The sequence below is a fragment of the Pseudonaja textilis genome, chromosome Z (genome assembly GCF_049901715.1).
Source record: "Pseudonaja textilis isolate UNSWEBS1 chromosome Z, rPseTex1.2, whole genome shotgun sequence".
Classification (NCBI taxonomy): Eukaryota; Metazoa; Chordata; class Lepidosauria; order Squamata; family Elapidae; genus Pseudonaja; species Pseudonaja textilis.
In genome coordinates this window covers 20,558,278-20,565,678 of record NC_142008.1, presented here as the reverse complement: position 1 = coordinate 20,565,678, position 7,401 = coordinate 20,558,278, and the positions used below count along the sequence as shown (strand labels likewise).

General features: G+C 39.2%; 1 long non-coding RNA gene across 1 annotated transcript in view; it reads right to left on the bottom strand.

Annotated features, from left to right (window-relative positions):
- LOC148123933 (uncharacterized) overlaps window positions 1-7,401 on the bottom strand; it is a 64,294-nt gene that overhangs the window by 41,715 nt on the left and 15,178 nt on the right. The window lies entirely within an intron of this gene.

Here is a 7,401-nt window from a genome sequence, read left to right as displayed (position 1 = left end):
CTTGCTTGCAAATTTTATTAATGGGACAAATAATTTTGTAGGGATTACTTATCAAATAACAGCCTTTCATTTTTACAAGCAGGCTATAAGCAAACAATGTTCTTGGGCATACTAAAACCTTGTGTAAGCTTGATGGGAGTTTGGTTTGTTTCATTGCTAAAATAAGCTTCATTTTATATTGCAAAAATAAAATAAAAGTAAAATATTTCAGGAATTTTGGATGAAGTTACCATTCTTGGGAATTATTTCAAAGAAGACAGAATAAAATAATAATTGGAGTTGGAAGGGACTTCAGAGGTCTTCTAAATCAATTAACTGCTCAAGCAAGAGGCCATATATCATTTGAGACAATTGGTTGTCCACTCTCTTTTTGAAAGCGTTCAGTGATGGAGCACTCACAACTTTTGAAAGCAAGTTATTCCATTGGTTAATTGCTCTCACTGTTAGGAAATTTCTCCTTAGTTCTAGGTTGCTTCTCTCCTTAGTTAGTTTCCAAGCATTGTTTCTTGTCTTGCCTTTTGGTGCTTCGGAAAATAGTTTGAATAGATGTACCAGGTCTCCCTTAGCCTTGTGGATTTTGAACTAATATATAATTTTGCAAATATGAACCTGTTGCAAGCTGCGAGGTGATATTTTTCTGAATCATAAATTGGATAGTTAACAGGTGTTCATTTAAGATAAAAGTTTGAACTTCAAGATAAAACATATTTCCATTAAGAAAAGTTTTATATTGCAAGTAAATAGTTTACAGATAATAATAAAGATCAAAAGAATTTAAATTTTGCATGGATAGAACATAACTGTGTCAGAGTATATTCATGAACTGGAATAGAGCTTAATAACAAAGTCAGCCAATGAATAGGCATAGCAACTAAGTAAGCCAATGATGACTGTTTTGGAAACTGAAACTAGAATTAGCCTAGGTTGGAAACTGAAACTAAAAGTAGCCTAGGATTGGCTCTATATTAAACTCTGCAGCTATGTTTAGCTCTGAGTCTGTCTATTGAAAATGAAACTGCTTTTCTCCTTTGCTGTGTATAATGCTTGCTACTGAAGTTACTTGCAACATGTTTCTGTCGTGAGTTTACTCCATGTTGGAGAAATCTACAACTGGTTTGTAAAATCTACTTATTATGTTTATAAAGATGTTAAATGAAGGATCAGCCATCTGTGTTTATTTTTCTGGCATTGAATTAACACTGCAAAACTCAGAATAGGTTATGGTCCCAGGAGGCCAGAGAAAAGACTGAATTGTAATTAAAGCTGAGACACTGCCTGTGTTAAAAGTAAGAAACAAGGCAAGAAGCTTTGCAGGATGGCTGAAAAAATTAAAGAGAGCTATCTCATTTTGGTCAGAAGAACTATATTATTTGGGCTGCAAAGATGGAATGTTTTCTGAAAGCTAAAGAATTTTGGAATATTGTTGAAAATCCACCCAAGGAACTATTGAATGCTGCAGATCAGAAGCTGCATGATAGAGCATTTGCTTATATCATAAGTTTAGAAGATGATCAGTTTATCAATGTAGCTGATTTAAAGACTGCAAAGGAAGTCTGGGATAAATTGAGGACTGTTCATGTGAGTGTATCTGCATGCAACATTGTACAATTATCAAGAAAGTTATATAGAGCTTGTTTGCAGCCAGAGATTCAGTGGAACAGCATTTTGTTCATATGCAAACTTTGGAATTAGAACAACGTGGGATGAGGATTCCTGAATCTCAGAAAGTACTCTGGTTTTGAACAGCCTAGATGAAACTTGGGACATTGTGTCTGCAGTGTTTGAATGCAAACTAGAGCAGGAATTGAGTCTGAAAGCTCTGAAAGCATGTCTGATAGCCGAAGAGCAGAAATGCCATTATACGAGGAGGAAAAATTCCTGAGGAGGGGGCCCAAGAGGAACAATGGAAATTTCCACAGCCAGGCTGTCTCCAGAGACCAGAAGAGAGCAGTAGAAGATATCAGATTACAGCTAAGCAAAAAGCCCAACAACAGAAATGATGTTTCATCTGTGGTGACACTACTCATTTAAAGAAGGACTGCTTGCAAGACAGAAGAAGTTTGCAAGGACAGGTTGATGGACAATGGTAATGGATGCAATGGTAATGGAAGAGATCAATGGCTTATTGACAGTGGGGCTAGCCAAATGATTGTTTTACAGGATGGATGCAGCTGCAGGAGACAAACAGTAGCCTTGGCAAATGGCAAGAAGGCTAAAGTCACTGGAAGAGGCAATGTACAAATTCCATATTTGGAAACAAGGTTTAATAATGTTTTATGTGTGCCAGAAATGGAACATAATTTGCTGAATGTCTTTAGTTTAGAGAAGCAAGGATTTGAGATCACATTTGTAAATGGACAGTGTCTTATAAAGAAAAATGGGATTGTCTGTGCGAAGGGCATAAAGTATAATAACCTTTGTATGTTACAAGGACAAAAAGTTCAATGTGCACAAACTTTTGGCAATGTTGCAAACCATGATTCATGTGTTCATCTTTTGCACAGAAAACTTGGTCATGCCAACTTTAAAGTTGTTCAAAAGATGGATCAGTATGCAGAAGGATTGCATGTAAAGGGATATTTGAATTGTGCAGTATGCAAAACATCAAAGTCCAAGGCATTCCCAGGAAGCAAGCGTAGCACAAGGCAGACAATGAGCTCTAGAGCTGGTACATGCAGATTTGGGGGGCCCAATGCAAGCCAGTTTGGGAGGCAATAAGTATGCGCTGGTCATTGTAGATGACTATAGCAAGTTTGGGTTCTGCTATTTACTAAAGAGTAAAACAGAGGTGCTACAGAAATTTAAGCAATGGGTAAGCTTTGTAGGAAGAAGGTATAAACACAGGTATGTCAGCTGCAAATTGATAGAGGTTCAGAATGTGTGGGTGCATATTCCAAAAGCAATTAGAAGAAAGGGGCAACCAAAGGCTAGAAAGCTCAGGTTTGTGGGCTATGAGCCAGGCTCAAAAAGTTATCGCTTTAGCGATGGGAGCAAAAGACTAGTAATTTTAAGGTCTGCAAGCTTTGCAGAGCAAAATTGGAACAGAATTGATGAAAATTTTTGGAATGATTCACCTAGTGATGGTGATCCACTTTGTGATTGCAACTCACTTAGTGATGGCAACTCACTTAGTGACAGTGTCAGCGTTCAGGGAGGAGAAGCTGAACAAGATATGAAGCAAGAGAGGATTGACACACAGGAACAGTCAGTGCCATGCAGGTCAGAGTGATGGAACAAGGGGATTCCACTTGATGGGTATTCTGCTAGTGGAGTTAAAATGTGTAACGTAGGGTATGAGCCAAGGAACTAAAAAGAATTGGCATTACCTAAAATTGAACAAGTAAAGTAGAAAGAAATCATGGACAAGGAAATGAAATCCAGGGGAGAACATGAAGTATTCACATTTATCACTTTGCCACAAGGTAGCAAAGCTGTAGGATGCAAGTGGGTATACAAGAAAAAGGTACTACCCAATAATAGAGTACAATATAAAACAAGGTTTGTGGCACAGGAGTTTTCACAGATGAAAAATGTGCACTATGATGGTGTGTTCACGCCAACTATAAGGAGTGAAACTGGCACTAGTGTTGGCAGCAGCACATGGCCATAAAATTTGACATTTTGACATAACTACAGCATTTCTCAATGCAGAATTAGAGGGAGAAATTTATATGGTTCAAGTACCAGGGTATGAAAGTAAAAAACCTAACACAGTATATAAATTGAATAAGGCCATTTATGGGCTGAAGCAGTCAGCCAGGAATTGGAATATACTGCATGTCTAGATAAGACCTTGAAATGTCTTCGGTTCAAGAGTTGCAAGGCTGATGATTGCATGTACACCGGAAAGTTACAAGGTTGGGATCGACGCAATTGCGTTGGATAGGTATAAAAATGAATTCTCGGGTATTTGGAGGGAACTGTGAATGTGGGTCTTCAAATACAGGTATCTGAAGAATATTAAAGGTAATTGAATTTATGTGTATTCCAGTTATGAAGGGAGGAGTGTCAGAGTATATTCATGATCTGGAATAGAGCTTGGTAACAAGATCAGCCAATGAATAGGCATAGCAACTAAGTCAGCCAATGGGGACTGTTTTGGAAACTGAAACTAGAAGTAGCCTAGGTTGGAAACTGAAACTAAAAGTAGCCTAGGCGTGGCTCTATATTAAACTCTGCAGCTATGTTAAGCTCTGAGTCTGTCTATTGAAAATGAAACTGCTTTTCTCCTCTGCTGTATATAATGCTTGCTACTGAAGTTACTTGCAACATGTTTCTGTCGTGAGTTTGCTCCATGTTGGAGAAATCTACAACTGGTTTGTAAAATTTACTTATTGTGTTTATAAAGATGTTAAATGAAGCATCAGCCATCTGTGTTTATTTTTCTGAGACTGAGTTAACGCTGCAAAACTCAGAATAAACTGATATTTTAAATTCAATGTTCAGCATACAATATTATTTCTAACTATCGAATGAACACCAGAAATGAATCTCATGAATTCTAGAGAAATATCTTTCTCATTCAGATTCCTTCATTTTGAAACCCTTATCAGATATTTGATCCAACTGTATTCCTTGTCCTGGTCTTCAAAACCTTCTAGCCCCTCCTTTTCACTTCTATGCCCTTGAGCGTAACTTCTGCAACATTTTTCTTTTAAAAATAAATAAAGGTCAAATAATGGATAAGGTAACAACTGGAAATGGCATCCTCATGGATCTTTAAAGACAATATTTTTAATGCCTCAGACAAAAAATGCATCCATAGCACTTAGGAGCAACTGCTCAGGCACAGCATAATTTTAATATGTACATACAGTATTATTCCATTATATTATAATATTCCATTTACATGGAATGTTATCAGTTCCCTTATGAACACACATCACAATGCATGTGAGAAGACTTCTTAAATTGTGTAGGAAAATGACTTCGGGCAGTGTCCCCCAACCTTTTTTGTCCCACAGCCTAGTACCGGCATCACAAAATAATCCACAGACCGGTACCGGCATCAACACGCACGACCAAGGCAAGGCAAGCTGAGCGACCGGCCAGCCACCCATCCCCCGCTTCTCCCTGCCACCTTCAACTCCTCCTTTTTCCTTTGTCAATGGGCTTTTCGGGCTCTTTCTTAATCTCCTCCTAACGCGACATTCCCCCACCATCGGGATGGCTCTTCGTTTGAAGCCGCCCCCCCTCGACCAAACTAAGGCGCGAGGATTCCTCCAGCACCCAAACGCCGCTTTCCAACCCACCGACAAGCTCACCCGGAAGCACTTTCTCAAACGCCGTCGAAACAAGATGGTGGTGCCCACTTTTTTGTGGCCCAGTAAAAAATGATCCACGGACCGGTATCGGTCTGGGGCCCGGTGGTTGGGGACCACTGACTTAGGGTATTGAAATACTTGAAAAATCAAAAACTGTTATAATCATGTCAACACCATCCCAGTTCTTCCAGAAGCCATAAAAAAGTACAGGGCATTCTTGTTTAATGACCTTAATTGGGTGTGGAATTTCTGTCACTAAGCAATGCAGTGGTTGGGCAAAATATCTTATGATTGTTCCACTTAGCAGCGGCAATTTTTGCAGTCATTAGGACAGACTGCCAAGGCCCCTCCTGCCCATTCCTTCCCCCCAATAGCTGCCCCATACTCTGCATGCAAGACTTTAGAAAGCAGGAGAAAGAACACAGCCAAGGTCAGCTGGGATGGCAGAGTGCAGAGTGGCCAAAAGGATTGAGGTGAGGTGGAAATATATAGGTAGGAGAAGCTGAAGTGACATAGTGGGTGGACTGCCAAGCACCCAACATCATGTGATCATGGAGGCACTGCAATGGTGTCCTGGCTTGAAACCTGACTGAAAGTTTCAAATAATTTATCTCTTCCAATACCTCTCCAGTTGCAAGCTGGTCGGCCTCTTAGCACTCTTCCTTAAGAAGAGAAGGTTGGAATATAGATAAAAATTATTCAGCCTGGTTTGCATGTGTGTGTGTCATACCACTGACTTCCTCCTTCCTCATTTAAAGCTGCATTTGCATGTCCCAGTCACGTGTCACTTGCCAGGCAGAATTAACTGCCTGGGAAGTTTAAAAGTTAACTAGCCAGGGAAGCAAAGACAAATAGTTGGGTTAGTAGTCCTAAGGATGCAAGTCACACCAACACTAACTGGTAAAATATAGCTTTAGCAAGTATCATCTCCATAGCATGGTCAAGATCTTTGTCATGTTCCAGACTGTTGCTAGTAAGAGATCTACTTTATAAAGTTCTTCTTTTTAAAATCTCATAGCTTCCACCTTGGTGCAAAGAATGGCTCGTGTTTTATTCAGTAATGTTGGAAATTACAAAAGCCTATGAAACACACCTGAAATGCAAAAGGGACTAAGTTCACACATCATATTGAAATTAGCACTGTGCCAAATTTAGTTGTGGGGTCAATTATAAACTAGTTGGAGTCAGCTATCAAATATAGATCATGAATTACACTATACTAGTTTGATTTAATGATATGTTCAGCCAGAGAACCCAGAGAAACCAGATTCAAGCCTATTCAATATGTCACACACCTAGGAGTATTATCATCTACTCCACACTAAAGTCTTTCAAAACAATATGGTAATGATAAAATGAGGAGTGACCTCATGTTATTTCTTTGAGCTATTTAGAGGAAAGGCAAAATATAGATCAGGGGTATCAAACTCAAGATCCGGCCCACAGGGTGCTTAGATATGGCCCATGGGGCTGCCCTGGAAACAGTGAAGGACCGGCCTGTGGCGCCTTTGCTAGTGAAAATGGATTCCTGAGCTCTGTTTTTGCTGGCAGAGGGTTGCAGGAGGCTGTCCCAGCCAAAAACAGAGCTCAGGAATTCATTTTCACTGACAGAGCACTTGGGCTGCCACAGGGCCCCCCAACACGAGTGACATCAAGCTGGCCAAACCCACCCTGGCCACACCCATCCCACCTTCCCAAGGTCTAACATAACCCTGATGCAGCCCGCAATGAAATGGGAGTTTGACACCCTGGATTACAGATATAAAATATGCAACATTATAGATATAAAATATCTATAGATATAAAATATATTATAGATATATAGATATAAAATAACATATTCAATCAATAAAAAACCCCACATGACTTACTATAATTTATTGATCCAACCAGATTTAGAGAGTTAGGCTTATTATTCAAATAGTAAAAAGACTAAGGAATATCGAATTCAGATTTTGAATCTTCATCTTCATGGGCAAATACTGGTGGAGAGTTTCAGTTAAGGAGAGCACATAGACCACCATTCAGATACCTGATAAATTCAGTATTACTTTATCTTTTGAATTACCTAGCAAACATTTCTTGATTTGTTTTAAACTTATAGAGAATATAAATGACTTTTCTTTCTACCCTTGAA